Below are 25,379 nucleotides of genomic sequence, written 5' to 3' on the forward strand. Positions count from 1 at the left end.
CATCTGGCCCACGATTCCGACCTTGAAAGCAGAGTTCAATAAGATGAGTTGCATAAGAGCTCTATTGTCCCAGAAAGAAGTTGCCCTCACATCTGCTTGTGAGACATTCGTCATTCACGTGGCAAACACCCGCACATAGGTGCATGCTTTATTAAATACTGATTTGCCCTTGCATTTCGGTGAGTTAATTCACACTATCGTTAATGCATCCTCCACCACAGGGCTGGCACACGTTTTTAAAGTTGTAAGCAGTGGCCTTGTGACTTCTTTTCAAACTATATTTGGTGTGTTCCCGGCATTTTTTCATTCAAATTTTTCCAGCCTGTTTGGTGGATTTCTCTTACTGCTGGCTCTAGCTGCAGGCGTTCTTTTACTGTTTTGTTTATTTCAAAATAGATGCACGTCCTGTGTTACAAGAAGAGCTGTCACGGCTGGTGCTGCTTCGCAACCGAATGCTTGAGTACTATGGAGCGCTGCCTCTTGCTACTTTGAGTGCGACTTATGGATTATCGTTCCGATTTTCTTACTTTACATGCGTCCAGCCTGTCTTTCATTGCCTGAGTTGCGATTTCGACTGGGCCCTGGATTTGTGTCTCTGCAATACGGTGTCTCCCGATGTGGATTATAATCAGTTTATGGGTCCCTTAGTTGCTCATGAATTGCTTTGTTCTGACGGAGGGAACATGGCCTTTGCAGCGATGCATGGAGTTTTGGGTCGTTGGAATGTATTCGCAGCGGCGCAAGATTTCTTGCCACACAGCTTCATTGAAAACCCACCGAGTTTTCCTCTGATGGTGTTAGAGGCTTCGGTAATTGATGAACATGTATGTTCTTTCCCTTTGTTAAATTGGATGGCTGAAATATTTTCAGATTAGAACAGTGACTTCCTGTTGGAAGCTGTTGCTGCATATTTTGCATATTCATTGTTAGGATAAGATGTGTCATCGCTTCTCTCTTCCATGACCGAGGTCATTTGTTCGACATCGGATAATTTTTATTTTTTCGAGCCTCTAAAACTTTTTTTTCTCTGGCCCAGACCTATTGACTTCACTATCCCCAATGGCTGCATTTATTGATTTTTGGACTATGATCGGACTATAATATATATATATTTTTTTAATATTTCCTTGTGCAAATTTGAGACTGGTTCTGACTGTCGTTCTTGAACTCTGCATTCCAAAATGTGCCCCTTATCTTATCTTATCCGTGCTCGGATCAAGGGAGGGTGTCATGGAGATGGGCTTTGCCTTTACACTGTGTTAAGTTAGCATGAGCTTATTAGAAGTTTAAACGCCATTTTTCCTCTCTGCTGCTTCTGCACACGGCACACAATATTATAAATGTTTAGAGTCTAGCAGAATATTTTGCTTCACACGAGAATAATATGTTTTCCTGTATTATCAGCCCTGCTTGGTAAGCTATGTCTGAACAGTGAGTGCCGAGGCCTTCAAGGTTATTTCAACACAGTGGTTGTTGTTCGTCTGATCAGCGCACGTCCTAGACATAACACATATGTAGCTGTGGCCACCTCTAATTTTGGCACATTTAATAATGCACTGCGCAGAGCATTCACACACAGTTTGGAGAACATTCGCATGCACGGATAAAACGTTCTTGTTTCGACAGGCTTTTCCCTTGTAACCTGCTCATTTTTCGGTGCGCCTGGTTCACTCCGCCCTCAGTTGCTGGACCTACCACTATAGCGCCAAGAAACCGTATGGTGAACGCTGCGCTCTACATATGTTTTAAATTCTTAAATTCTCATGCAGAGAGCTGGCGTAGAAAATGATGTGATCCCTTTCTACTAGGACCAGAGGTATGGGCTCGCACTTGTAAACCCAAAGAGACCTTCTGTAGATATAATATAATATACTAGCAAGGGAGGGTAAGACTGAGGTGCAATTTAGCCTTCTTCCCTTTAGCATTTTAACATGCTTTCTCCCTTTGTATTTTATGGAATAGTAACTATGCTGATAACCTTGTTGCTATTAATATTTTTGCTTGTATTAGCATTAGAAATAAATATTTCAAACTTGCACGTGTCTTCATTTACTCCTCGTTTTGGACTGGTATGATAGTATAACGAAAGAGTGTTCATGTGTTCCACGTTACCTGAGGTGTTCTAAGTCGATGCTCTGGGTTGTCTAATCATTGGGGGTATGGAAGAACCAATGAGACACTGATTGCTAGTCTGGTAGGGGATTTTGGATACTAAGGTGAGTTTTGGTACACCCTAATTCACTGAGGTTCCGAGTCTCTATGCACAGTTCTGTGTAGGAGCAGAATCCCTGCGACATGGCACCCTTACTTTAACATTCGTCACAACCTAAACAACTAACAGTTTCTAAGATTTTTTACAAACATTAAAATTACTTTCTTCAAAATGTAATAATCAGATTAGATCGCAGCATGGACTACAGTAAAAAATTAATGTAAAACCATAACAAAGTTAACAGATGTTACAAAGGCAAAACCTATTGGCTTTGCCACTGCTTGTTATATTGCTGAGTGGCCAACATCTCCCCCAACAGTAGGGTTTTACAAAAACCTTGACAAAACAAAACTAGCAATGCCAAAGCCAGAAGGCTGGCAGGCGTGACCTCCGCCGATGTGTCCATAAACCTGGCACTTTGTCTTGAATTTTGACCCATTTTACTGAATTTTTGTCCCGAATGTTGACCCTTTGTCCTAAATTTCTACACCCACTGCCCAGAATTTGTCTCCATGCCAGGTGTTTCCCCTAGTTGCCATAATGTTGTAACCTGTATTAGGCTAATTAAGAGTGTCGCGTTGATCCATGTGTGTGACACCATGTGGCTTTCCATGACCACTTTCCGTGGGAAAGCCAGAAAATACTTCTGCAAAAAATGTTTATATTCTGGATTAGCATGCTGGGAATATTGTGCCGCCTAGTGGTGAGGCGCGGCGTTGCAACCATAACAGTCCCAGACCTTGACCGCAACTTCCTTTTAGATGTGACCCGCGGGACCCGAGGCAAGAGAACAAAGAGGGCTTCTCCCTCGTGGCCAGAGCTCTTATACCTTTTCCTGGGGAGGGGTCGCCTGCGTACCTAGGTGACGCCCTAAGACGTCCTACCTCCTCACATTTCATGCTAACCCCTCCCACTCCCCTGGACCACCTGACTACTGCTGGCCCAGCCTCTTTCTCACCGCCTCTTGCCCGTAATGCCCCTAAAGCCCCCCTCCTCTAGGCGGGGGGGGGGGGGCACTCAGACCAACGGCGAGTCTTTTTAGGTCGAGGGACCGTTGCACTCACTGCGTAGCAGTGATGGCGGAGTCCCGAAGATTTAATGTTTTGGAGTTAGGGGGCTTGGAAAACGCCTCTCTCCTCCATTCTCCTCTATTGGCTGGCTTCCTAAACGGAGGCCAGCCATTGGAGGAGAAGGGAGTCACTCCAATAAAGCCCCGTCTCTTTCGGATTCGGGGGCGTGTTTTTTTGCGTTCTTTAGCCCTGTGACGTCACCCGTCACTCAGAACCCAAAAGCACGCCCCCGAATCTGAAAATGTTCAGAGCTTTGCGGCCGCCATTTTTTTTTCCCCAGCCAAAAGCCTGCTCCACCTCGCCGACGTACTGCACCATAACTTTAGCTTTGCCCACTGGTGAATCAGGGAAATAAAACAATCGCCTTCGAGCACGTCGTGGGCACTGCCAGTGAAACGGGTACAGCGGCGACTACTGAAGTTACACAAGCGGTTGTTGCGCGAGTACAAGGGCCGGAAGCCCAGGTTTAGGTCCCGGTCACTAGCATCTCCCCAGGCGCTGCCCTCCCTCACAGCCGTCTTCTAAGCACAGAGTGATGTGGCCTGTGCATTGCACTTAGAGGGGCCCAGCTTAATCTATCAATAGAAGAATACCTGAAAGCGCTTTGTCGTAGCGGGTTCCTGTAAGGTCAAACATTGATATGTCACTTTGTTTCCACCTGGTTAGCAGGGCCACGAGATAGCGCGGACTACATAAAGCACTATAAAACACATTGACACATAAACGTTATTTTGCTGCTGTCTAAAGCGATTGACTATTCCGATAATGAGGAGTTCCTATAAGAAAATCATCGGGGTTTTGGAGAGCCAGTTACGTATAAGGTTAGTTCTGCTGGAAGGCTGTTCGAAAGGGGCAGAGTCAGTCACTAAGTATATACGAGGCCCTCTGAACGGCTCAGAGGACCGGGGACACGTCAGCCAGTTGTTAATGGAGTGTCTTCAAACGGCTGACGAGATATGAAAGACACATGCGGCTTTGGTAGAGTCGGTCGCGTGCTAGGCAGTGACTTAAATGCCAGTGAACCCGGGACAGTGTCAGTAGCCCGTGAGACCGTCTCTGGGAAAAGTGGTGGCTTTGGGTAGTTGGGTAGTCTGTCCCATGCCAAGCGAATGCGTCTGGGGAAGATTCAGTCACGTGTCAGACAAGTACCTCTGTAAATAATGTCGGAAGGGTTGGAGCAGAGAACGTCTCATGGCAGATATGTTATTCGACAGGGCTTTCGGGGCTGGGGAAAGCCAGTCACACATGGAGCCGCACCTGGCACGTGTCCGACACTTCCAAGCACATCATGTTTTAAAAGACAGCGGCCTGTTTCTGCACATCAGGCAGCACCCCCAGTACTAATCCTATGCTATTTACAGGCACTAATCAGTGTAGAATTAGCGCCTCGGCGTTAGGCGAATCCTTCGGAAATGAGAGGCGCTGTGATCAATGCAAGTGTCTGAGTTGGGAGATCAGGAGGGGTTGAGGGCGTAACTGGAGAATTTAATTATTTAGTTAGACACAAGCTTCAATCAATCAATCAATCATAACACTTGTATAGCGCGCTACTCACCCGGAAGGGTCTCAAGGCGCTTGGGGGAAGGGGGCCGCTACTGCTCGAACAGCCAGGTCTTGAGTTGTCTCCTGAAGGCGAGGTGGTCCTGGGTCAGCCGAAGGTGGATGGGGAGGGAGTTCCATGTCTTGGCCGCCAGGTAGGAGAAGGATCTGCCTCCGGCGGTGGCTCTTCGGATGCGTGGTACGGCGGCGAGGGCGAGGCTAGCGGACCGTAGCTGGCGGGTGGGCGTGTGGAAGGTCAGGCGGTCGTTGAGGTACTTGGGGCCCAGGTCGTGGAGAGACTTGTGTGCGCGGGTGAGGAGCCTGAACGTGATCCTCTTGTTGACGGGGAGCCAGTGCAGGTTCCTCAGGTGGCCGGAGATGTGGCTGCGTCGAGGGATGTCCAGGATGAGTCGGGCGGAGGCTTTCTGGATGCGTTGTAGTCTTTTCTGTAGCTTGGCTGTGGTTCCGGAGTAGAGGGTGTTTCCGTAGTCCATCCGGCTGGTGACGAGGGCCTGGGTGACCGTCTTCCTGGTTTCGATCGGATTCATCAGAAGATCTTGCGGAGGGTGTGAAAGCATGAGGAGGAGACGGCGTTGACTTGTCTGGTCATCGAGAGGGAGGAGTCCAGGATGAAGCCCAGGTTGCGTGCGTGGTCTGTCGGCTTGGGGGCGGTGCCCAGGACTGGGGGCCACCAGGAGTCGTCCCAGGCGGAGGGTGATGGTCCAAGGATGAGGACTTCCGTCTTGTCTGAGTTCAGTTTCAAGCGGCTGTTCTTCATCCACTCGGCGACATTTTTCATCCCTTCGTGGAGGCTGGTTCTGGCGTTGTCGGGGTCTCTGGTGAGGGAGAGGATCAGCTGGGTGTCGTCGGGGTAGGAGATGATGTTGAGGTTGTGTTGGCGTGCGATGGCTGCGAGAGGTCTCATGTAGACGTTGAAGAGGGTGGGGCTGAGTGATGATCCTTGCGGGACGCCGCAGATGACTTCGGTGGCCTCGGAACGAAACGGGGGGAGGCGGACTCTTTGTGTTCTTCCAGCGAGGAACGAGATGATCCACTTCAATGCTGTCTCTTGGATGCCGGTGTTGCTGAGGCGTTGGACTAGGGTGCGGTGGCAGACCGTGTCAAACGCGGCGGAGAGGTCCAGGAGGATGAGTGCCGCTGTTTCCCCGTTGTTGAGAAGGGCTCGGATGTCGTCGGTGGCTGCGATGAGGGCGGTCTCGGTGCTGTGGATGGCTCTGAAGCCGGACTGCGAGGGATCCATTCGTCTCGAGGAAGGCGGCAAGCTGTCTGTTGGCGATCTTCTCGATGACTTTGGCAGGAAAAGGGAGGAGCGAGATGGGGCGGAAGTTTTTGAGGTCGGTGGGTTCCGCTGTTGGTTTCTTCAGTAGGGCGCTGAGCTCGGCATGCTTCCAACTCTCCGGGAAGGTGGCGGTGTCGATGGAGGTTTTGATGACGTCTCGGAGTTGGGGTGCGTTGGTGGAGTCGGCTTTGTTGAAGACGTGGTGGGGGCAGGAGTCAGGCGGAGATCCGGAGTGGATGGTGTTCATCGTGCGGGCTGTGTTTTCGGTGGTCACTGCGGTCCAGGTGCAGAGGGTGGCGGTGGGGTGCGTTGGTTCAACGGTTGGGTGCGAGGGATGTGCGCCGAAGCTGTTGTGGATGTCGGCAATCTTGCGGTGGAAAAATGAGGCGAGGGAGTCGCAGAGATCTTGTGACGGGGTTATGTCGTTGTTGCCGGTGCTGGGGTTGGAGAACTCCTTGACGATGCTGAAGAGTTCCTTGCTGTCGTGGGCGTTGTTGTCCAGTCGATCCTTCAGTGATTTCTTCTTGGTGGTGCGGATGAGCTGGTGGTGCTTGCGGGTCGCGTGTTTGAGGGCGGTCATGTTGTCAGTGGTCCGGTCGAGGAGCCAGGCTTTCTCGAGGGTGCAGCAGGTCTTCTTGGAGTCCTTGAGTTCGTCGGTGAACCAGGGGGCCTTCTTGCTTCTGGGTTTGCTGGGAGGGTTCTTCAGTGGTGCGAGGTCGTCGGCGCAGGCGGTCAGCCACTGTGTGAAGTTGCGGGCTGCTTCATTGGGGTCCGGTGTGCTGGCAGGTGGGTTCCGGCTGAGGGAGGTGGTGAGCTGGTCGGCGGTGATCTTGCTCCAGCTTCTGTGAGGAACCTGTTGCGGGTGGTGGTGGGTAGTGGTTTTTCTGAAGCTGAAGTGGACGCAGCTGTGGTCGGTGCAGTGAAGTCCGGTGGAGTGGCTGAAGGTGATGTGCTTGCTGGCTGAGAAGATGGGGTCAAGCGTGTGGCCGGCGTTAGTGGGTGGGGGTGTTGACCAGTTGCTTGAGTCCGAGGGTGGCGAGGTTGTCCAGCAGGGCGGTGGTGTTGCGGTCCTTGATGTTCTCCAGGTGGAAGTTGAGGTCCCCTAGGAGGATGTAGTCGGCGGAGGGGAGGGCGTGTGGGCTGATGAATTCCGTGATGTCTTCGCTGAATTGTGTGCGTGGTCCCGGGGGTCTGTAGATGAGGGTGCCTCTGAGGGTCGTCTTTGGGTCGATGTGAATCTGGAAGTGGAGGTGTTTGGCGGCGGTGAAGGTGTCGTCGGCGTCGCTCGTGATGCGGATGGTGTTCTTGTGGACGATGGCGATGCCTCCCCCAGTCTGGTTGACGCGGTCCCTCCTGATGATCTTGTATCCATCCGGGATGGCGATGGCGATGTCGGGGGCTGAGGAGGCGTTCATCCATGTTTCTGTGAGGAACGCGACGTCTGGTGATGTGGTGTCGAGCAGGTTCCAGAGTTCGACGGCGTGTCTGTGGATGGAGCGGGTGTTGAGCAGGATGCACTTGAGGTCGCTGCTGGGGTTCGGCTTGGCAGGCGCGGTGCATGTTCGGAGGCAGGTGAACTTGCAGGTTGAGCAGGTGAAGGGTCCGTGGAATCGTTTCGGGGCGGCCCGGCAGCAGGCGGGGTTCCGGCCGGCATTGAGTGCGTTGAGGGCGGCGGCGCCGTAGGTCTGTCGGGTCGTCTTGCGTCGGTGGGGGCCAGGGGTCCTGGCGCTGGGCGCGATCCAGGCACGGACGGGCGCAGACGGGCTTACCTTTGGCGCGCCTTCGGCGCACAATCGGTGCGCCCGCTGCGCGTGCGCGCGGTCACCATTTATGGCGAAGTGGTAGGGAGGGAGGAGCAGCTGGGAGGCAGGAGCGGGGAGGGCACAACGAAAAGGGGCGTGTCAGCTAGGACGGCGGCGGGAAGCGGGGAGCGGGGCGGGCAGGCACAGGGGGACTGGAGGACTAAAAACGGATCGAAACAACAAGGTGCAATGGGACAACAGTCACGATGATACAGGCAAATACAAACAGAAATGAGACAGAAAAAAGTAATTACGCACACGCAAATACGGCGAGATCAGCGAGGCAGGCAATACGAGGGCAGCAGCGAGGGACACACACACAGCTGGTGGCCGTGCGGCGCGGGGGTGTCCTGAGAGCAGGTCACACTCACCTGCGCCGCGCGGTCTCCATTTATGGCCAAGTGGTAGGGAGGGAGGAGCAGCTGGGAGGCGGGAGCGGGGAGGGCACAACGAAAAGGGGGCGTGTCAGCTAGGACGGCGGCGGGAAGCGGGGAGCGGGCGGGCAGGCACAGGGGGACTGGAGGACTAAAAACGGATCGAAACAACAAGGTGCAATGGGACAACAGTCACGATGATACAGGCAAATACAAACAGAAATGAGACAGAAAAAAGTAATTAGGCACACGCAAATACGGCAAGATCAGCGAGGCAGGCAATACGAGGGCAGCAGCGAGGGGCACACACACAGCTGGTGGCCGTGTGGCGCGGGGTGTCCTGAGAGCAGGTCAGACTCACCTGCGCCGCGCGGTCGCCATTTATGGCCAAGTGGTAGGGAGGGAGGAGCAGCTGGGAGGCGGGAGCGGGGAGGGCACAACGAAAAGGTGGCGTGTCAGCTAGGACGGCGGCGGGGAGCGGGCGGGCAGGCACAGGGGGACTGGAGGACTAAAAACAGATCGAAACAACAAGGTGCAATGGGACAACAGTCACGATGATACAGGCAAATACAAACAGAAATGAGACAGAAAAAAGTAATTAGGCACACGCAAATACGGCGAGATCAGCGAGGCAGGCAATACGAGGGCAGCAGCGAGGGGCACACACACAGCTGGTGGCCGTGCGGCGCGGGGGTGTCCTGAGAGCTTCTAAAGACCAGGATAATGCACATAGATTAGGGGTCAGTGCCCCCGCCGAGAACACGTGTATTGCGAAGACCCTGCGCTCCTCCTCCGCGTGCATCCTTAATACCTCTCTAATTGCACTATCTACAATGTCTACCCGACCCTCTCTGTTAAAGGAATCACAGATCAGCACCCAGCTGCAAAAGGGTTGCATTACAACATCCTTGCAGCAGAGGGCGCCGAGGGGACGCCCTTTTGTGGCTTGAGTAACGTTCCATACACGCTCCTGTCACTGTTTTTGAGTGTTAGCACTCGACTAACAGACTGCCCCAACTCACACTCGCCCACCGCACCGAATGCCATCAGCGGAATATCGAACACCTCGGCTTCCCTCGATCAGAGAACAATAGCGGCCCAATACACACTCGAGAAGCCCACCCAGGGGAGACTGAGCCGAGTCACCCACCCGCAGGGCCCTGTAGGCTGGTCGAGTGCGAACAATGCCAACCTCCACCTGCTCGCTGTCAGAGAGGAGAGTGTCTGACAACTGCACAGCAAATACGAGAAGCTTGACAGCAATGGAAAGCCGCTACTCACGAGAGTGCAGAATGCAAGATACCGAGCGGTATCTTTTTAGAAATGTGACTGATGTGAAAATGATTTTTCCCATTCTTTGTGGTGTTGCGTTGATTGCTAAGTCTGATGAACTCAGCTGCTAGGGCAACAAGTTATTGGCAGAGGCAATAGACCTCGCCTGGGTGAGAGCTATTGGCTTTGCCAATGTCATTTAACCATGTTGTAAAGCAGACTGGCAGCTGTTCAGCATGGCTAACAGTTACTGGCGTAGTGTAGGGTGGAGTAGAGTAGCGAAGAGTGGTGTGGTGCAGAGTAGAGTGGGATTTGGTAGAGTGGAGTGGCATTGAGTGGAGTAGCGTGCAGTATAGTGGCATAGAGTAGAGTGGAGTGACGTGGAGTGGTGTCGAGTGGAGTGGAGTGGAGCGGAGCGGCATAGCCTAGAGTGGAAGGACACAGAGCGAATAGTGTAGAATGGCTGAGAGGAGTAAAGCAAAAGGAACATATGATGGATGGAATGCTGAACAATGAAAACACTCATCCCAGTCAATAGGATTTTGGTTTAATCCATCTGTTCGTTTGCTTACCACCCTCCCATGTTTGGAGCTAGCCATATGCAATTCAGTCTTAACCCTCTTCTTAATGGAAATAGTCCACCTGGAACTGCCAAGAAAGGTTCTCCCTGGGCCAGAACCAAGCATCCTGGGACCAGTTTCTGGGCATCAGCCCTCATCAGCCAGACTATCTTGAATCCAGTCTCAACACAAGGATATTCAACGCCTCTCAAATCCACCTTTCTCTGTTTTGGGCAAACGTTTCTGCTGCTTTCTGTGCTCGAAGTTTCAACGTGGAGGAGGAGTTTGTGTACGTAGCTCGGAGCCGGAGGCAGGGGCTGGAGCCTGAGTCGGACTAGTGACCGATGCCGCTGTTGTGTCTCCTTTGCTCACCTTTGGCTGCCCCTCTTGCTGATGAGGGGTGAATCCTCGAAACCAGTCCCAGGATGCTTGTTTCTGGAGCAGGTAGGACCTGGCTTGGCAGTTAAGGCTGGAGTGTTCCAATGAGGAGCAGGGTCAAGACTGATCTGCTTATGGCTGGGTCCAAACTGGGGTGACGTGGTGAGCAAAATTACTATCGATTAAACCCAGATCTTTGTGACTGGGGGTGAATGTTTGCAGTGTTTTTTTTTAATGCTTTTTATTAATGAAGAAAACATTATTAGAAGTGGGTAATAAAATGATAAGGTGCATGTAGTACTTACAATCTTTTTGTGTTTGCAGAAATGTTTTCAGTGTTCAGCATTCCGTCCATCAATTGTTCCTTTTGCTTGTGTCGTCCTAAGTGGGGGGGTGGGAAATGCCCAGACGTGGGTCCCTTACAATGGTAATAGGTGAGCATTAGAGAGTAGTAGAGAGTATTCGCGGACACAGAGCCGCGCACACACACACACAGAGTCGCGCGCACACACACACACAGACAGAGACACGCACACACACACACAGAGCAACACACAGAGCCCCACACACACAGACAGAGCCACGCACACACACACACACAGACAGAGCCACGCGCACACACACACAGACAGAGCCACACACACAGACACAGCCGTCTGTCTGTGTGTGTGTGCGTGGCTCTGTCTGTGTGTGTGTGTGCGTGGCTCTGTGTCCGGGAATACTCTCTACTACTGTCTAATGCTCACCTATTGCCATTGTAAATGACAATACCATTTATTTATGTTTTAAAAGAAAATGAAAAAAAATGCCATGAGCAATGCCAATAGCTCTACCTTTAATAATGCCGAGACCATTGCATTGTAAATGCTTGTTGGAACTCAAGTTGTGTAACGTCGAAAAACCCCACTATGATGTACCCTGACAACTGTACGTTTCCCTTAATTTTCCACGTCTGAGATGTGTACAGCCGAAGCACCCTACGTGCGTGCCATGATTCAAAGCCGAAAGTCTGAGCGCTTTCTGGAATAACTATTATCCTTCACTAGTCCATTTGAAGCTCATTTTACAGGACCTTCTGTCAGTCTTTAAGTTTAATAAGCGGAACGCGGAAGTGATGCGTGTTGGTCTACTAACACACATCCCTCTGAGGCAGAACGACATCCCTGGTGCGTCTTTTGAAAACCTGTAAAGGTGGGATCTTAGTTCTTTCAGTGTATGCACTTATATACTCCAGTGCAAAGTAAGTGACACTGTGCTTGAGAACGTGAGATATTCTATAACTCTAGGAGGGATTCCGCCTTTTGATACATTTGGTTACATTTGTGTGGGGTTTGTGCAAACAGGGAATGTGGTGTAACTGCGAGAGCTGCCAGGTTAGAGTCACGACTTCGGCTCAACGCCCTGTGATTCTGGGCAAATCACTCAATTTCCCTGTTCAAATGTGTCCTTCCGTGTTTAATGTCACTAGTGCTCATGTAAAGCGCTTCGGCTACACTATCTTCGGGTCGAGTTCGTGCTATATACAACTGCAAACAAAAAAAAACAAAAAATACTGGCTAAAGTGTGAGTGATGAAGAAGGCACCAAAATAAGAATCCGTCCTCCGTAAGCCATCGTCCTGATGAAGTCTCTAGCTCGTGTATCATTGCTGCCCTCTTGTGGCATGGTGAAAATTCTACTATATCATACAAACGTGAATTCGGTTTTTAGGTTTCGACTGCAAAAAGCTGCGCAAGCAGCTTTTGCGCAGGAGAAATCTTATGAGAACTGTAGTGTGGCTTTGGGTCGGCCCTCGTCATTCATTGGCTGGCTCCATAAATGGAGCCTAGCCATTGGACGAGGGGCCTGTCCATCAATGCCGGACCAGACACGGGGGCGTTCCCGAGATTCTTTGCCTTTTGCCGACGTCACGCGACGCCGGGAACGCCCCCGAGTCTCCTCCGGCATTGCCGGCACCCACCTTCCTGCTCCGGCCGTCTTCTGCGTCTCTCCTCCCCCTTTCCCGCCCCCTCCCGCAGTCAGTCCGAAGCGCTGTGCTTCCCCCTGAGCGCTTTTTGTGCACAGCCGTTTTGGCTGTGAAAATCACCGCCGCAGCCCCGGGGCCGTGGAGAAGCCGAGGGAACCACCGCTGACGTCACCCGGGAGCCGCGCTGCCATTGGTTCAGGCTGCGGGAGGCTCGCCGGGTGACCTGCGCGGTGATTGGCTGCTGGAGTGAGGAGAAACCAGGAAGCGGACGGGAGGCCACCCCGCGCTCCTGCCGGGAAGAAGAAGGAACCGTCCTCCGGCAAGGCTCTCCCGAGGAGAGAGCCCTGCCACCGTCACCCAGAAGAGCCCAGCGGAGAGGAGCCGCCGCCGCCTCAGACAACCGGTGAGTGCGGGCGGGCTCCTGGTCGACGGCTCTATCTGTCTTATGCTTGCTCCGATTCAAGGGCGTTTTTGCGTTTTCTTCTCCTTCTGACGTAATTTCTTCGTGGGGTGTGAAAAAAATGTTCTGTCTCCACCTGATTCGGGGTGCGTTTTCGCGTTTTCTTCCGTGGGCGTTTTTTTGCTCTCTGTTTCTTTCGGCCGGCCAATCCCTGCGCGGCTGGAAGTCCCGCGGGCGTGGCTTATTGTTTGTCGTCCTGTTTTGGCTCCACGAAGCTGGCCCCAGGTGAGGAGGAACTGTTGGCCGCAGGTGCCAGGCCCAACTGGCCCCTCGGACCCACGCCCAGTCAGAGCCGCTTCCAGGTGGACCCGGTGACGGAGGGGGAAGCCCGAGACGACGAGGACAGCGGCGCTGACTCTCCGGAGCCCTCGGCGCACGGCGGGGTGAGCTTCCAGAACGGGGACACGGCGCTCGCAGTTTGTGCAATGGGCAGGAGCTACCGACCAGAATTTGGAAAGAATCTACAAGGGTGAGTGATCTAAGCTATGGAAGTGTAAGATATTGGACGAGAGAGGCACAAGTTAGAAACAGAATTAAAGAATGTATTTGGGAAATAGAGCACAGCTTTATTAAAGTCGCTGGGTTGGGGAACCGGGTCTTTTATAGATCTTAGATGCTTCTCTACAGCTTTTAAATCCCCTTTTTCGAATAACTAGCTAAATCCCTCCCAAATCTCTTGGGATCGTCCCATTACACCCCGTTCCCGCCCCCCTACCGCTGCCTCGCTCTCCGTGTCTCCCCGGCCCCGTTCCCGCCCCCCTACCTGCACAACCAGTCCTTGGCCTCCCTGCTGCGTGCACAGAACCGGGAGCCGAACCGTACGACCAGAACACATCACTAATGAGGCAGAATCACATCCTAAAAGCCACTCTGGATGCACAATGACAACCGAGCAAAAGTCGCCAGAAGGCTCGTATGAGGCAGTTCGAATAGATGCAGAATCCGAGCGGGATAAGTCAGCAGAGCACCAGCGCAGTGTGTTTGCAGTGCGTGCTTTTACAGGGAACTCATTCTAACAAGGACATTTTAATAAGGTAATGGGAGTTTTATTGCAGCGTGGTTTTTCTTGGGCTTCTTTGAAATGATCCAGCCTGCGCGAGATTCCCCTCCCATTTCCTTTTCCCCTGCCGTGTGGGCTTCACGAGGCTTCCCATATATCTGCGTATATATCAGTTTGTCTCTTTAAGGGACTTCAGAGCCGGATGCGTTTGGTTGTCTTTGTACTCTGTAGCCCTGCCTACATGTGCGTTACGTTGTATTATGCTGTATGGCACTAGATATATGCGGTACATTAAACTTTACTACAGGAAGTGTGCAATTCTAGTTTGAACCTGCATTTGCTACTCTGCAATACGTTGTGCTCTGCATTACTCCATTCGACGCTGAATAGATTGCTTGTAAACTGAATAGTGCTGAATATGTAATTCTCTCGGCGAAGAGTATAATGTTGGGTACATGGGGTTCCTGAGATTCTTACTACACAGTGCAGTGCTACCAGTAGTATCTTGAACATGATGAATTATATAAAGTTTAATCTAAAATTAACTTTACTGCGCTGAATAAACGGCTCCCTTTGCAGTGCGCAGTACAGCGCCGTGTACCTGTGTGTTGCAAACACTAAGGAACTAGAGGTGATTTATCTTCTGGGTGTCAGACCTCATACTTGAGCTACTACAGCGTGTTCGAATCCAACTTTCACGAGATAGGCGCATGTGAGTCGTAACATTTCAAGATCGGCACGTGCTGTCACACAACTTATGATACATTGTGTTTTTAATATCTTCTTTATGACTCTCAGTGCGTCGTGTATCCAGGAATGCCTTAAGCCGTGGCTGTCCATAATTATATGTGGTAGTATCTTGGTTCTAGGGTTACAGACTGTTTTGTCATCATCTCCAAGTTGCCGTGACTCTATTGAAATGTGTGTGTTCTCTTTTTTTTTCTTGTGTTTTTTTCTTGTTTCTTTCTCTGGTATTGAATGTCGAAACCATGGAAGTTGTAAATACGGTTGAGATTAACCTTCAGGGGAATTCCATACAGCCATTAGAGGGGTAATTAAAGTAGTTGGAGTGTGAATATAATTTTATGGCAACCGTTGCTTCGGAAATACGAAGGGAGTTCTTGGTAGCAGCTTTTAATAACCAGACTTTTTCATGCTGTAAGCAGGAGCTAACAAGTATTTACAATGCAATAGGTCTCCGTTCCGCCCCCCTCCCCGTGTGCCCGTTCCCGCCGCCCCCCCCCCCCCCACCCCTCCCTTTTCACTCTCTGTTGCTTGTTGGTTTATCCACGGAAGAGCCCCACAGGACTGCCCACCATCCAAAATCTATTCTTGACGCCACTTTGTTGAAACCTTTAACGCTCACATTTATCAAGTGGGTTTATTTTCCATAGACAGAAAACGGGAAACAGCCCTGGACGAAAGCTATTCATTCTCATCATCTCACACCACACACGTTATCCAGATTTGAAACCTTTGTACATTTTTAGATTTGTTAATGTTGTAAATGTGGCTCTGTAGTTTCTGAATCTTATTCACAGCGGGACGATAGTGCCAAGTGATTCCAGTAATAACAGTTTGGCATGACACCAGAATGCAACACATTTTGTTTTACAGTTTTTGTACTTTTTATAAACTCTGTAGAGTCGGATAGTGAAGACGGCTATCTATTAAACAGCCCTCAGCTTCATTATGCACTTTTCTCTTACTTTCTTTTTTCTCATTCTCAAGTTGTGGGTATCCATCATCCATGAAGTAATACATCATACGATACGCTGTCAAATGGTGTTGATTGATACCTTATTCTGTCGTCCTCTTCTTATGTGGGTGGGGCAGAGGCCATCCGTACAATTTTTTTTTTCACAACCAATACCATCCGTACAATTTTCAATATTGGATTTGTTTTTCGTTTTTCCTCCGTCCATAGCCTTCCTTCAGCTCGAGTAGCTTATGTGACACCAGTCTGTTTTTTTTTACCCTTGCATATTGTGCCATCAACCATTTGCAGTAGATGACCAACATAAGTGAAGGCTTGCCCGGGGATTCTCATGTGAATGGTCACCCCGGGCAAGCCTTCACTTCAAGTGAAACTTTTAATACCAGGGTCCTCCAGGACGATCTGGTTTGCGTGAAGGATAATGGTGCCCGAATCACCAGGAGACATTGTTTTTCAGCATTAAGAATAATAGGAGATGTTTAGAGGGTCTCGGTCTGTCTGTGGCTCCCGGGATGCTTCTTTGTGGAGGCAACCGTCACCCACCCAATCCAAGCAGGTCAAGTAACCATGGCAAAATGGAAGGGTCACGCAACCCCCTTTCCTCGATGACCTGACACCGACTTTGAGTCACTCCAGTTAAGGTCAAGAAATTCGAGGTGTGCATCCAGGAAATGAGAGCCTTTTAAGGGCAAAAACGATTTGGCTCTTTAAACTACATGGCACAGTCAGGTTAAGCATCGATGCCCCTCTGGAGTTAAAGTTCCAAGTTGCTCATACAGGCTCTCCTTCTGGCAGTCATGCTGCAGGCCTTTTGCGCCAAGAGGTTGAGAACGTCTGCCTCATTGGACGTGGGCCTGGGGAAGAAGCCTCAGTTTGCTGCAGTGACTCTGGATGCTGGACTTGCACCAAGAGTAAACTTAGTAAGGTCTAACTCCTAACCAATCCCCATCCATGTATTTGAGTGCAGCTCTAGCACTGTGCAGGTGACAGTTGAGACGGAGGTGATGACCCGGTCAGTCAATGCAGACCTTCACCACAAGTAGTAGTGCAGGAAAACAGAGACTTCCAGTGTTTGACCTAATCACTTGTTTTTCCCAGTGGCCCTGTGTATCAGCCATTGCTACACTTTGCATGGGACTGAATATCCATCCATTATCTAAGCACACTCAAACAGGGCCAAGGAGGCGTTGATTGCATTTCCCGGGCGTGTACCTGTAAGAGATGCATGCTGGGTGGCTTTGCAGGTTTTCCTATGTGCATTCTTTTGATACTTGGCTCTGTCCTACTTTCGTTCTTCTGATACTTGGCTCTTAAGACTTGCTCACTGCATCATTCTAAGCTTGGCCCAATTTCGCTAAGTCGTGTACTACCAAATAATTCTAGCTCCTCCTCCCTTTTTCATTCATTCTCAGTTGCTGTGAACTCTACAAATAAAGTCATCAGTTGGAAAGATCCCAGATGTAAGAAGAGTATAAAGTTTTCTTTGGAATAACATCATTACTTTTTGTTCATAAGTTTCTTGTCATAATGAATATTGTCCTGCTGTCACTGAGCCTTCAGCTAAAACTCATGCAAGCTTGCTCCTTCAAGAAGGAAGTTGGCAAAGGCATTCATATGAGCAGGTATGGGGACAGGGTGTGTATGATGCATGTTTGCCATTTTGATACTGGTTGCTAAGTTCTCATGATTTTAAAACTTTTGTAGCTGTTTACAGTCTTGTCCACTGTATAGCACATAGCGGATGATGGGAAAGAGCTTACAGAAAATTGCTGGGAGTTTCCATAAAGTAAACTTTATCTTTTTCAATATTACCACCCCACTCAAATGTGTGGTCAAAGACCTCTTCATATATTAATTACAGATAACTACACACATTGTCAGGGGTGGCTGGTTAATTGTGGCATAAACGCTGTATGAAAATTAAAGTTGTGCTGTTCCTGAATGATCTAGAATTTAGCAATATACAAAGGACAGTAGGCTATAGAGTCAAAGAGATGGGAATCCATTTCTTTGGAATGTAATGCCCTCACACACCCAGTTGGGTGTCATGCTTCATCATCGAGCTGCTCGTCATCTGGCTGGCGCTGCAATGCCTGACGGCTCCCGATGAGGTGCACTTTGGCGGAGATCTTTTTACAAATAGCTGTTTGGTGCAGTGGGGGTGAGAGATTTAGTGAGTGTAGATGAATAAGTGGTGTGTGATGTTTATGTGAGTTAAAACAGGGTTGGGAGTACCAGCAAAAATAACTTTAATTGTGGGGTCTCCTACCCTGATTAAAATAAAGAGGAAAGGCGCAATGGTAAGTTAATGCCTTAGGTGTGACCCTCCTCCTTGTGGTTGGTCAACATGTTTCTTTTCAATTTTACAAGTCTAGAGGCCATTCGTCAGGAGCTAAAGTTAAAAAACTATCTACACTAAGGTGGACTAGAGAACTATAATGAATTAATTTTGGGGATTTAAGCCACCATGACTTACTCTATCTGATGGCTGATAGTACTGGTTCTACCCTAATTGGAATATACTACTGCTTCATCAATCCCCGGACTTGCCACACCATTGTGATCCACCACTCACTTGGGAGGGCTAGGGAGTGCAGAGTGACTAGGGAGTGCTATGGAGTGCTAGTGACTGCAGAGATTAAGCTAATGGCAATGTAAATGACAATGCCATTTATTTATCTGTTTTCAAAACCAACACATTAATACAAATTTTGTCATTTACAATGCCAATAGCTCTAACTTTTCCAAAGGCGAAACCATTGCATTGTAAATGCTTGTTGACTCTTGAAGCCGAAGGAGTAACGCTCTATGAAGGTCTAGGACAAAGGTCTAAGCTTGGGTACTCACAAACTTTTTCCTGGGGGCCACAAACGTTGGTCTGTGATGTGACCGCATTGATTCAGGGTGGGTTTTGCGGGGCAGGGGGTTGAAGGTGGCTGCAGGGGAAGTGAAGCATATATTTATCTAGTAGTTAAATTGCACAAGGTGAAACGAAAAACCTGGAATTAATCCTTGCTTCCCTACTCAAACAAATGTTTAATCCGAGGTAATTGTTTTATTTCACTTTCCCGCTTTTTTTTAAATTATCACATATTAAGGACCTAAAAATATATGAATGACTTCAGGATGTGCGCTGTACAAAACCTTCACGTGCATTTGAATTTATAAATTATAATGATTTTCATGTATAATAGAAACCCAGGGCCCCCAAAGAGTGCACATAACAACTGACCTGCCTCCTACTTTACTATTACCATTCTTGTGAGGGTGAGGGTTAGGGGGGAAATCAGTGTTTCTAAATTCATATTTAAAAAGTATCACTTTAAAACAAGCATTGGAAATGCAATAGGTCTCGCAATAACGCGAGTCTGAACTATTAGCATTGTAAATGATAATGCCCTTTATTTTTGCGTTCTGGTTTTTGGAACATAAATAAAAGGCTTTGTCATTTACAAGGCCTATAGCTTAAATTTGCGTTAAAACGAGACCTATTGCATTGCAAATGCTTGTTTAGAGCACGTCCCCCACAAGCACCTTTAACGCTCAGTCAAGTGATAGAACATGAGGACTGATCCAGTATTTCACCATTTTCCTGATTATCCTGCGTGTTCTGGCATTTAGTTCTGCACGGTCATTCTTCTGCCCACGCCCCCCCCCCCACATGTCACCTAAAGTGTCCCCCAGTTCCCTTTCCAGCGTCCCCTGTGAAGCATTACTTATTCCTCTCACCGTCTAAATGGGTGGAAATGTGCCGGTTTACTGCTTTATATGGAGGGCATTTCAATTATGGTACAAATAGACCTGTTTATGGGCTTTCGATTCTTTCCAAAACGTCATTACTGGGCCATTTAGTGCACTTTATGTTTTTTACTGAGACGAGTCTCATTCGGATGTATCTCTCGTTCTGGGGATTGAAGTGACGTACATCTCTCTATGTGACGTGTTCTGGGGACCCTTTGGCACCCCTGTGGCTCGAGAAGCCCCGCACCAGAGAGAGGGAAAGAGACAAAGTCCGAAAAAGAGGCACGAGGAGGGAAAGGAAAAAAACAAAAAAACATTTATGACAGAGGCAGGGGACAGGCCAGGAAGGAGGGGTGGAAGGACGATAGCTAGAGGGAAGGGATGAAAGAAAGGGGGAGAGGAAGCGAGTATGGGCGGAAGTAAGAGACAAAGCAACAAACAATGGAAGGGATGAAGGAAGAAAGGGACGACATACATATGGGACCGAAGGAGCAAGGGGAACGGAAGCAAAAACAAGAGGAAAAAGTGACGTGTGCAATTACAAGTAGAGGTAAAAAAAAAAAGGCAGATAAGACCAGGGAGACATGGACGAGAAGGAAGACACTGGAGAAGAGACGGAGCAAGAAAAGTCAAGGCAGGAGCTGTACGAGGTTGTTCTAAAAAAACAAATCTTCTGGTCGTGACGTGCGATCATTGGAGGGGGTGCAAGGGATGAGGGAACACGGCCTGGGGGAAGCTGGCTGGGGAGGGGGGAGGAGAAATGCAAGGAAGTTAGGGGAGGAGAAGCCGAGAAGCCGCAGAGCGCACGCTGGGCAAAGCCCTTTGATGTGCTGTGCGGCAAATGGAGGGAGGCTGATGCGCGTTCATGTTTGAACACGTGGTTCACATGAACTGCATGAAAACGCCAGCAAAAAGCTGGTGGTTTCATGAGCATTTTGAGCACTTGAATTCTCGTTCCTCAATGCGCTTGCGCGCATTTAAGGTCACGAGACCTAAAAAGACTTCTCAATGCAGATATAATCTGATGTCGCAAAGTGAAAAAGTTTTACATGTTAAATGAAATAATTTTTTTTTTTATTTGAAGAGACTTTATCATAGTTTTACACATTTCCTGAAAGATGTCTTTAAAAAGGAAGGTATTTCTAAAGCAAGCAGTGCAGGACACTCTATTTACTTCCTTTAACTTCAATGAACCATTAAATAAATGCTTGCCTGCTTATTTAACACCTTTTTAGGTCGAAGCCTGCGTTGCAGCGCATGCGCTGCTGCAGCCAAAGAGATATTGTGAGAAGGGGATTTCAGTATGGCGTAAAGCCACGCCCCTTTTTTCCATTGGCAGGCCTCTCGAAACGGAGGCCTGCCATTTGAAAAAGCTCCTGTTTAGCAGATTTGTCTGCTCTGGATACCGCCTCTCGAGGACTTCATGACCTGCCTTACGGTAGCACGACAATATTTTTAGAAATATTGCCTTGGCAACCATGAGGCAGGTCAGGGAGTCCTGGAGGGGCGGGATTCAGTATCCTGTTTCCGCCCCGGTTTTTTTTTTTCCGTTTGTGCCGTCCTCGGAGATGGAGGTTGTTCTTTATTGTAGACAGTTAATATTGGGCTTGTGTTTCAAGAATTCACAATTGGGTTTCCAATTTTAGGGGGATAAATATAAAAAATAATAAAATTGTTTAAAACATTTACACCAGGCACATTTTGTCCGTAGCTGCAAATAAGGCCGGAGGATATTTCCAAGCATATAATGTTACGTTATCAGGATTCCTTACCAGCGAGTCACGTGATCGGCAAATAAAAGCCAGTCGAACACCTTTGCGTTATTACGAGGCACGTCTGCTTTGTGATTAGAGGTGCGCGGTGGAAGTGGTGGCGGTAGGTTCGAGTGGGCGGTGCGCCTTTCACGCGCTGCTTCAGCAGTCTCGCATGTTGGGAGATCCCGCTTGTGTTATGCTTGTTTAGCAAATGCAAGACTGCAGTCCTCTATGACGTTCACCCTGGCTGCCTGTAACTATGTTGGTCGGTACGAGCAGGTGTGGGTGTCTGTCTCCAAAAGTGCGTTTATTTGTCATCGGTCTCAGTATTTGAATAGATGTGTGTATGCGTGCTTGCAGTATACAGAACTAGTGGTATCACCGAATGACCTAAACATACATACTCCGCTGACGATAAGACCAGGAAGTGTCCGCCAGCAAAACATTTCCTGTGCAGAAGAAAGGAGGGATCAGCAGTTTCCATCTAGTGTTTGAACGGGAGTTAGTGCTGCACGGCGACGAGGCCTGACTTGGGGAGGCCCCGCCACCTTTGATGCACATAGCGCACTCTGCCATGATGCCACACCCCTATCTGCCGCGCACTCCCCACTGTACAGAGCGCTGACTTTCGCAGATAGTCCCCGCCCTCTGCGTGATTGCTTCTCTACCCTGCACCTTGCTGTCCTGCAGTCTCCAACAACATCAATTCTCTCTCCCTGCATCCTACCTGTCCTTCCTCCTCCACTGAGCTGCGCCCTCCCCCCACACAGCTACTGAGTGCAGACTGATAACCTAGGCCCACCCCCGCACTCTATTTTCACTGTCCCTCTCACCTCTAAGGGTAATGACTTGTCACCCTTTCCCACCCCGTCCTCACATCCTCCAGGGAGCCCAGCTTTACCCTCACAGTTTTTTTATTCCTTTTATTAAAAACACCTATAATCGGCCCAAAGCTACCAAATAGAAGTAGGTGCACGCATCACAGCACTGCATATATCTGACAACAGGACACTTCTGTCCAGAACCAGCTCCTCAGGCGCCCACAGGAGTACGCTATGAGGGTAGCACTGTAAAGCAGACTGCAGTGGGCCTGGCATGAGAGGGTAGTACAATGGACAAGAGACAGAAGACAATGCACTGTGGAGGATAATAATCTCTAAACTACTTTCAATTCAATTGTTAGTTTTAGGCATTAAATGATAGCAATTCAGTAGTGTTGCACTGTTTTGTATTTGGGTCCCTATTTACTACTGCATATCCCATGACAAAGCACCAAAGTGCATCTTTGGAAAGGTAGACCGCTGCAGTGTGGGGAGTGCTTGGTTGGTGAGGTTCTGCTTTTCTTGTAGTCCTATTTGGGAGTTGCATGTACTTGTGGCCAGAGAGGAGCTCTTTTCTTGGCACACATCTCTTAGAAGTTATATAGAGGAGGACGTGCTAGCGATAGAGGCGCTCGCTATGTTTGTACTCAGTTAGCCCCTAAGGTTATCTCTGCATGTCCCTTATCACGAGGATGGCTTGTCTCTATTTTCAATCCAGTCTGAGTACAGATTACAGCAGATAGGCCAATACACTGACGTCTTATGGTTCAGGGGGAAATGACTGACAGAGAAAAACAAGCATTTGCAATGCATTAGGTCACGCATTTGCGAGAGTTTGAGCTATTGGAATTGTAAATCATAATGTCTTTTATCTATGTGTTGGTTTTTAAAACAGATAAATAAAAGGCATAGTCATTTACAAAGCCAATAGCTTAAACTCTCGCGAATGCGAGACCTATTGCTTAGCCAAAGGTCTCGCCTTTGTTATGTTAATATGTTATGTTATGTTATGTTAATATTTATTTGTTAAGCGCTCGTACGCCCAGGGGCTTCATGGCGCTATCGGAGGGAACACAACACAAGAAATAAAATACAGCTCAACAGTAGGCCTGGATGAACAGCCAGGTTTTGAGAGAGTGTCTGAAACTGAGAAGATCTCCACTCGTTTTCAAATGCAATGGAAGCGAATTCCAGAAGGTGGCTGCAAGATGGTCAAAGCAGCAGCCACCAAGACGTTTCTTTTTAAAGGATGGAACAACCAGTAAAGCTTTTTGAGCAGAGCGAAGATTTAATGATGGATTATATCTAGAAACAAGGTCTTTTATAAACTTCGGGGCTGTATTTTGTAAGGTTTTAAAAATAATACACCCAGTTTTAAATGTGATTCGCTGTGCTACAGGTAACCAGTGCAATTGTTTCAGACCAGATCTAATGGATTGCCACTTTGTTAGTCCGAGAATAAGTCTTGCGGCTTGATTCTGGACCAACTGGAGTCTTTTTTGAACGCCCGCTGGAAGTCCCAAGTAAAGACTATTTGAGAAATCCAGTCGGGACAGGACAAGGGCAATGGTAACCTGAATAAGAGCGGCCTGCGTAAGAAAGTGGTCTATTTTCCTTATTTTCTTAAGTTGAAAGAAGCTGGCAGACACTACAGTACCAACTTGTCTTTTCAAAGAAAGATCCTCACTAAGTGTAACTCCCAAGCTTTTACCCGAGGACGATCTCATAGGTGGAGCCCCCATGCTAGATGGCCAGAAGCATGGACTCCAACTTAATTCACTTTTCCCAGGCAAGATCAATTCTGTCTTGCCTGGGTTAAGTTTCAGATGATTAAGACTCTGACTTGGGACCTTATAAGTGTTTAGCCATGCAACAGTTGATGTTGTTGCACCAAGGATATTGTGCTGCATAACTAAATACTTATAAGGTCCCAAAAGCGAGACCTATTGGCTATGCCAATGCTTGTTTATGGTAGTGCTGAGTCGAGTAAACAGCAGCCCAGTTCTGCTGTTGAACAGGGGTCAGTAGGGCCACATTCGTTCTCAAGGTCATACTCCGAGTATCACAGGTCTAGAGAGTGAACAGCGAGTACATTACTACATTTATCAGCAAAGTTTATTAGGTCAGAAAGGGAGATCAGTTCAGATCATATTTGATTTCTAATTCCTACCATTGTTGGCCTTCCAAATCAGAAACAGACCGAGATCTGGCAAAGTTACTGACCCTTGTTCGGGGTGGGCAATGGCTGTTGCAGAAGGCTTAATCCAAAGGGGGAAGGGCTCGGTGGGTAGGGAGGGAGGTGGATAGATGAGTCAAGATAAGTCTGAAATGCAAACATTGTTCTGGGAGATCCTTGATGGGTTGAGGGACTCCTGGATTGGCCATACATTGCAGACCATTGAAGACAGTTTGAGAAGGGGTGGTAAAGGGCACACTGGAGGATAGCGTTCAAGCCAGCCTCAGATTGTTAATGTGGGCCTGTGGTTGAGGTCCATTGGTGGGCTGGATTTTTGGTGTCCTTCTCAGTCTCCACCACAAGGGCATAATGTCACAGGCTGTAGTTAAAGCCATTGCATATAGATAATTAGCCTGACCTGATACCCATTGAGGTCAGGCTGCCGCATTGTCAGAGGCAGGATGACAATGGGCTGCTCCGGCTGGCACAGCATGAGTTTTGTCTGCCCTTTGGCTTCCCCCAGGTGTACCAGCGGCCTCAAGGATCTGCTGATGGGAAGCCATTAGCACTGGCTTTGCAAGGGCCGGGGGCAGGAGAAGGACTAGAGCGGATGGTGGGTGGTGGGTGGTTGGTGAGGGCCAGCATGGGGCCTCTTCAGTTACGTTTGTCTCCCTCCCCTACATGGAACAGGCAGAGATAAATTAGTCTCTGCTGTTCTCCTGTGCTGGCATAAATCAATTATTGCAGTCAACAGGGAGAGATTGTGGCCGTAGCTGACTTTAAAACTAGGAAACCTGGTTTGAGCCCCTGTGTCAGCTCAGCATCCTGTGATTCTGGGCAAATCACTTATTCCACACGAGCCAAAACATTATAACTGAACCGTCAAATGTTATCTGGTGCTCATGTAAAGCTCTCCAATGCCTCTGGGCCAATTTTATGCTATATAAATCTGTATGCATTTGAGGAAAGTGACACTATTTATGTATTTTTTTTGCATTTACACAGTAGCATCATTCCCTTTATTGGAACTTAAACGTGATGATAGCATAAAACAAAAAATACGGATACACCTTTCACCAGTCTCTGAGCATTGGAGGGCATCTCTTAAGTACTGTAAAAAATAAATATCTAACAGCCCAGGGTGAGTGTAAAAGGCAGTCCAGGTCTGTGCCATTTCCTGTTTCCCCGCGGACATTAATCAGAACATCCACAGAAAACTTATAGACTGAAAAGCAATT

General features: G+C 48.8%; 1 protein-coding gene across 2 annotated transcripts in view; it reads left to right on the forward strand.

Moving 5' to 3' along the window:
• Positions 1-25,379, forward strand: part of MLXIPL (MLX interacting protein like) — an 883,858-nt gene that overhangs the window by 829,265 nt on the left and 29,214 nt on the right. The gene's annotated exons all lie outside the window — the stretch shown is intronic.

Source organism: Lissotriton helveticus, chromosome 3_1 (assembly GCF_964261635.1).
Source record: "Lissotriton helveticus chromosome 3_1, aLisHel1.1, whole genome shotgun sequence".
Lineage (NCBI taxonomy): Eukaryota > Metazoa > Chordata > Amphibia > Caudata > Salamandridae > Lissotriton > Lissotriton helveticus.